Source organism: Furipterus horrens, unplaced genomic scaffold, assembly GCF_987537825.1.
Source record: "Furipterus horrens unplaced genomic scaffold, mFurHor1.1.pri manual_scaffold_17, whole genome shotgun sequence".
In the NCBI taxonomy this organism is placed as follows: Eukaryota; Metazoa; Chordata; class Mammalia; order Chiroptera; family Furipteridae; genus Furipterus; species Furipterus horrens.
In genome coordinates this window covers 51,278,090-51,284,733 of record NW_028327187.1, presented here as the reverse complement: position 1 = coordinate 51,284,733, position 6,644 = coordinate 51,278,090, and the positions used below count along the sequence as shown (strand labels likewise).

General features: G+C 40.4%; 1 non-coding gene across 1 annotated transcript; it reads left to right on the top strand.

Moving 5' to 3' along the window:
* Positions 1-5,579: 5,579 nt before the first annotated feature.
* On the top strand, positions 5,580-5,705 carry LOC149990986 (U6atac minor spliceosomal RNA). Its single transcript, XR_016508824.1, has one exon. It is a non-coding gene; the product is annotated as a U6atac minor spliceosomal RNA (small nuclear RNA).
* Positions 5,706-6,644: the final 939 nt, after the last annotated feature.

The window sequence follows — 6,644 nt, the reverse complement described above, 5'->3', positions numbered from 1 at the left end:
TTGTCCTCCAGTTTATTCTTGATTCCTGAAGTAGAGCATGTGAGAGCCTTCCAGACACACTTACATCCTAATGACCCATCAGCTCTGCTGCTTTTCACCACTCACTTCTGCATGTTGAACTATGACCAACTGATGACCAACTCAGGAGAAGTGATCCAGCTCCCTCCAATGGCTCGGGAGAAATCCAGGTTTCAATTTTTAAATAATTCATTTTGTATAGTTTTTCAAGAACCCAAACAGCAGCTCTTACAATTGCCTCTTGTTCTGTCCTTTGAGATCTCATACTCCTCATAAGAGGAGAAACTCAATATCTTTTCAGCTGTATCCCTGTATATTGCAGAGACCTAGTGGCAGCTGGAAGTAGTGGGCATCTCAGGAATCTTCATAAAGCAAGAAATATCAAATTAGCATTATCTAGACATAGCTAATGAGGTAAGAAACTCAATTTCTATTTAAGTCAATCAGCAAATCCCATGAGAGTAGGATCTAAATAAATTCTACTCTGTAACATAATGAAATAGAATATAATCCTTGTTTCATTGCTATTAGATTTAACTCTTTCTTAATATCTCAACTAGTTATTTATGCAAAAGAGAGGTTTTCCTATATTTAGAGAATTTTACTTTATTATGGAAAGAACACATAACATGAGATCTACCCTCTCAACAAAACTTAAAGTGCACAATGTTATTGTTGACTATAGATACAATGTTGTGCAGCAGATCTCTAGAGTTTTTCATTCTGATTGGTTGAAAGTTTATGCCCATTGAACAGTAACTCCCTATATTACCCTCCCTGTAGCCCCTGGCAACCACCATACTACTCTGATTCTATGAATTTGAGTATTTTAAATACCTCTCATAAGTGGAATTCTGCACAGTTTATCTTTTTGTGACTCGCTTATATTATTTAGAATAATGTCCCCCAGGTTCATCCATATTGTCACATATTGCAAAATTTACTTGATGTTAACAGCAAAAAATATTCTATTTTATGTCTATACCACATTTTCTTTAGTTATTTATCTGTGAATGAACACTTACGTTGCTTCCACATCTTTGTTATTGCAAATAGTGCTGCAATCAACTTATAAATGTTAATAATCAAGGCTCTGATTTCTATTCTTTTGGAAGTGGGATTGGAAGACCACATGGTAGTACTAATTTTAATCTGAGGGATATCTTTATATTGATTTTAATATCAGCTGCATTATTTTGCATTCCCACCAACAGTGTGCAAGGGTTTCAATCTCAACATCTCCCCCAACAATTGTTGTCTTTTAAAAGAAAACAATTGTCTTTTTTTTTTTTTTTTTTTTTTTTTGGTAATAGCCATCCTGAGAGTTTGAAGTGATCTCATTGTGGTTTAGACTTGCATTTCCCTGATGATTAATGATATTGAACATTTTGTCTTATACCTGTTGGATATTTGTATGCATTCTTTATAGAAATGTTTATTTAAGTCCTAAGCCCATTTTCAAATCAGGTTATTCTTTTTTACTACTGAGTTTTAGGAGCTCTGTATATGTTTTTGAAGCTTGACCCCTTATCAGATAAACATTTTGCAAATATTTTCTCTGATTACACAGGTTACCTTTTTACTCTCTTTATTGTTTCCTTATGTGTACAGAAGCTTTTTAGTTTGATGTAGTTCCTACTACTGTTTAAATGTGTCCCCCCTCCAAATTCATATATTAAAATCCTTAAACCACAAGATGATGTTAAGAGACAAGAATCTTTGCAAGGTAATTAGATCATTAGGGCAGAGCCCCAGAAAGATCCCTGACCTCTTTCCCCAAATAAGGACAAAACAAAAAGATAGCTGTCTCTGAGCCAGTAGGCTGTCACCAGACACTAAATCTGACCATGTCATTATTTTAGATTTCCCAGTCTTCATAACTGTGAGAAATAACTTTCTGTTGTTTATAAGCTACTCAGTCTCTGTTATTTTGTTATAGCAGCCTGTGAGGACAATGAAATCTAGTCAGGCCTTCCTCACCTTGGATGCCCAGGCTCGGCCTCCTAGAGATAACATTAGATAGGCTTGCGCAGTGCACTCTCAGTTATATAAGCATTGATGTCATGTTTTGGCTAGTGGCTGGCATTGTTTATACATAATATAAAAGGGGCAGGAATTCCCATGTTTTATTCATTCATTTATGTTGGTGTTGGGGCAGTAAGGAAATGGAGGAGTGGCACTGAGCCCCGAGTGAGTGAACAGTGGGGATGCATGGGTGAATACTGTAATGGTTGCAATAAAGGAACTGTTAGAGACCCTAATCTTACCTTGTGTATTTCAACTGACTGCCGAACACAAGGTATCTGCATTTTCTGGCATGACACAGACCAAACAAACAAAGACAGTTCCACTTTATTTTTTCTTGTGCTTTCAGGGCCATATTTATGAAGTAATTGCCAAGAACCTGCCATGAATATTTCCCCCTATGTTTTCTTCTAGCACTTTCAAATTTTCAGGCCTTAAATTTGAGTATTTAAGTCATTTTGAGATGATATTTGTGTATGGTGTAAGAAAGGGGTCCAATTTTATTCTTCTGCATCTGGATATCCAGTTTTCCCAGCACCATTTATCCAAGAAAATCACTTTCCTCATTGGGTATTCTTGGCACCCTTGTTGTAGATTAGCTGAGTATATATGCATGGATTTACTTTGGGAATCTCTATTCTGCTCCGTTGGTCTATATATCAGTTTTCAGCTTTATTTTTATTGTTGACACTATTAGAGATGTCCTCATTCCCCCCTCCCTCTTTGGTCAACCCCACCCAGCCTCTGTCCCCCCTTTTCTCTGGCCATCACAACACTATTGTTATATCTATGGGTTATGCATATATGTTCTTTGGCTAATTTGATTACTATAGTTTTGTAGTTGGGTGAAAGAGGCAAAAGGAATAAACAACAACAACAACAAAAACTTGCATAGACACTGACAACAGTATGATGATAACCAGAGGGAAATGGTGTGGAGGAAGGTAGAAGAGGTTAAACGTGGGGACAATATACAAATGATGTATTATAGAATTGTACACCTGAAACCTATATAATTTTATTAACCAATATCACCCCAATAAATTCAATAAGAAAGAAAAAATATATACCGTAGTTTGAAATTAGGTGTAATACTTTTAGCTTTGTTCTTTTTTTTCAAGATTGGTTTGGCTCTCTGTGGTTGTTTGTGATTCCATATGAATTTTAGCTTTATTTCCTCTGTTTCTGTGAAAAATGCCTTTGGAATTTTGATAGAGATTGCATGGAATCTATATATAGTTTGGGAAGTACAAACATTTTAACAGTATTAATCATCTGATACATGAAAATGAACTACTACCATTTCTGATAGTAGTCTTTCACATTCTCTTTATGTTTCCTACCACTGTATTGTATCTTTCTCACAGATGGAGAGTCAAGGGTGAGGTATATATCACAGTAGTCACAATAAAATTTGGGCATGTTGTTGTGCAGGCCGTTGGCCACTCCATACTGCCAAAAGGGGCTCCCTCTTGATTTAATGCTCCGCTGTTGCTATCAGGGTATTTTACGTTTGAGTTTGTGTTTCATAAGTATAGTCCAATGGGACAATAGGGAATGTGTCTGAGCAAAGGAAATACTGATTGATGTTTCTCCCTCACCTTGATGTTTCTCTCTCTCCCTCTTCCTCTCTCTGTACAAAAATCAATTAACATATCTTCAAGTGAGAAGGATTTTTAACAATTTATTTTTTGGACTTCCAGCTAAGATGGAGGCATAGAAAGACACGCTACATCTCCCTCCACAACTAAGAAGGAATACAACTACATCAAAACTAGAAACAACCACAAGTTCCAGAAAATAAAATTGCATGGAACTCCAACAAACAACAATATAAAGAAAAAATACTCATTCAGACAGGTAAGAGGGACAGAGCCGGGGCATAGAGGATGAAATGCGGTGGTGGCAGCAGCGGCGGCAGCAACGGGCTGGCAAAAAGCACAGTCATGCATTTTAAAAAATTGGGAGGGACACCTGGGAAGCATTATCAGCTCCTCACTAAACTGTGCAGCTCTCGGTCCCAGTATCAGGGAAAATAAGCCTCATTGTTTCTGACTGTGTAAACCAGTGGGGGTTGGGGTGGAAGAGTAAACTGCCAGTCTCTCAGAAGAATTCACTTGTTTAAAGGGCCCCCACAGTCCTAGAACATCTGCAGACCCACTCACTCTGGTAAACAGCTAGAGAGGCACCAGTCCCGTACAGAAGTGGGAGATGTGCCTGGAAAAGGGGCAAGTGCTGGGCAAGCGGCATTGTTCCTTCTCAGACTCCTCCCCCACGTAAAATGCCACAATGTGGTGAAACAGATCACCCTGTACTGACGAATCCCTAAGTCTCTGCCCCTTACAATGTAACAGGAGTGACAGCTCTACCTAAGACACAGAGGCACACACACACAGGAGACTTTTGGCCAAGATGGAGGCCTAGACTGACACACTCCATTTCCCTCCACAACTAAGAAGGAATACAACTACTGGAAAACCATAAATAACCAGAAGTTCCAGAAAATAAATGGAAGTCCAGCGTATGAAGTTATAAAGAAGTGGTGCTTGTCCAAAGGAGTAGGAGAGGCAAAGCTGGGGAAGCAGCAGTGATGGCAGTAGAATGGCGGTTAGCACAGGCATACATATTTAAGATGAGGCGAGAAGCACATGGGGAGGACCTTCAGCTGCAGACCAGACTCATCAGCTTGTGATTCCAACGCCAGGAAGGCAGACACCCATTGCCTTGGACTGTGAGGCCCAGAGGGGATGGGGACAGAGGAGGAGGCTCCCGGTCTCAGTGGAGAACGAATGGCATGAATCCTCCTTGGACACCCATCTGCACACAAAACACCACAGCATGGTGAGAAGGGTTGCCTGGTTGTGACAAGTACATGGGGCTCCACCCTCTATAGCATAGGATGTGTGACAGCCCTGCCCAGAAAACAAAGGTAAACACAAAACTGTCAGGATGGCACAGATCATGATAGAGATCCCAGTGATGCAGCTGACCAGACAGCAAATATCTAATCTAACAAAGCAGCAGATAGAAAATTTTTCTGAGGCACAGTTCAGAGCTTTGGTTATAAAAATGCTTATAGACCTAACAGCAGATCTTAAACAAGATGGGGAAGGAATGAAGGCTAGTACTGCTGAAATGAACAAAAACACATATGAAACTAGTGGTGAGGGAAAGAAAACCAGGGGTCAAATCAACAAATTGGAACATAGGGAAAAAACAAACAGTCAACCAGTGCAGAAAGAGGAAACAAAGAGTGAGGAAATGAGGAAAGGCTCAGAAACCTATGAGACAGCTATAAGCGGGCCAACATCTGAATCATAGGGTTCCCAGAAGGTGAAGAAGAAGAACTAGAAATTGAAAATTTATGTGAAAAAATAATGAAGCAGAACTTCCCTGACTTGGGAAAGGAAATAGACTTATAGGTCCAGGAAGCACAGAGAGTCAAAACAAAAAACAAAAAAACTGGACTCGGGGAGAACCACACCAAGACACATTATAATCAAAATGTCAAAATTTAAGGATAAAGAGAGAATCTTGTGTTGTATAAAAGGAGAGAAGGATAGCACTCCCCTTGACAAGGATGGAAGAGGTTCTCAGGCCTAACAACACACATACGGTTAAGGCATTGCCACCTACTTTGTGGCATTTAACCACTGTTTTTTAAAGCCACAGTTCCTGTGCTGAGCTTTGTCCTTAAAAAATATAGAAAAAAAAAAAGAAAGAGAGAGAGAATCTTAAAAGCAGCAAGAGAAAAGAAAAGAATTACATACAAAGGGGTCCCAATAAGACTATCAGCTGATTTCTCAAAAGAAACCCTGCAGACAAGAAGGGACAGGCAAGAAATATTCAAAGTAATGAAAAGCAAAAACCTACAACCAGGATTACTCTATACAGCGAAGCTGTCATTCAGAATAGAAGGGCAGAGAAAGTGCTTCCAGGACAAAGTAAAACTGAAGGAATTCATCAGATACAAACTACTGTTATATGAAATGTTAAAGGGACTTGTGTAGGAGAAAGAGGATCAAAACTATGAACATTAAAATGAAAACTGACTACCGGCCAAGATGGAGGCTTAGACGGGCACGCTCGGTCTCCCTCTACAACTACAGAGGAATACAACTACTTCAAAACAAAAGATAACAAGAAATTCCAGAAAATAAAACTACACGGAAGCCCAACGTATGAAGTTATAAACCAGCGGCGCCCTTTGGGCAGGTAGGAAGAGCGAAAGTGGGTGGTGCTGTTTGCAGTTGCACCAGGGACAGCGGCAGGGGGCAGGGAGAACAATCCCAGCGGCAGGGAGAACAATCCCGGCTGCAGTCGAACCCCGGCAGCTTGCAACCCCAACGCTAGGGAAAGCAGCTACAACATCACCTTGAACAGTGAGGCCCAGAGGGCGGGAGGATGGATCCCAGTCTCCTAGCGGAATAACTGTGTGAATCCATCTTGGACCCCCGCCCCCACATAAAGCGCCACAGCGCTGCGAAATAGGTTGCGGATAGGCCCCGGTCGCTGGGTTGTGACCACAAAGGGCCACAGTGTGGCGAGAAAGGTTGCGGATTGCCGCTGGTTGCTGGGTCGTGACGAGTACACAGGCACTG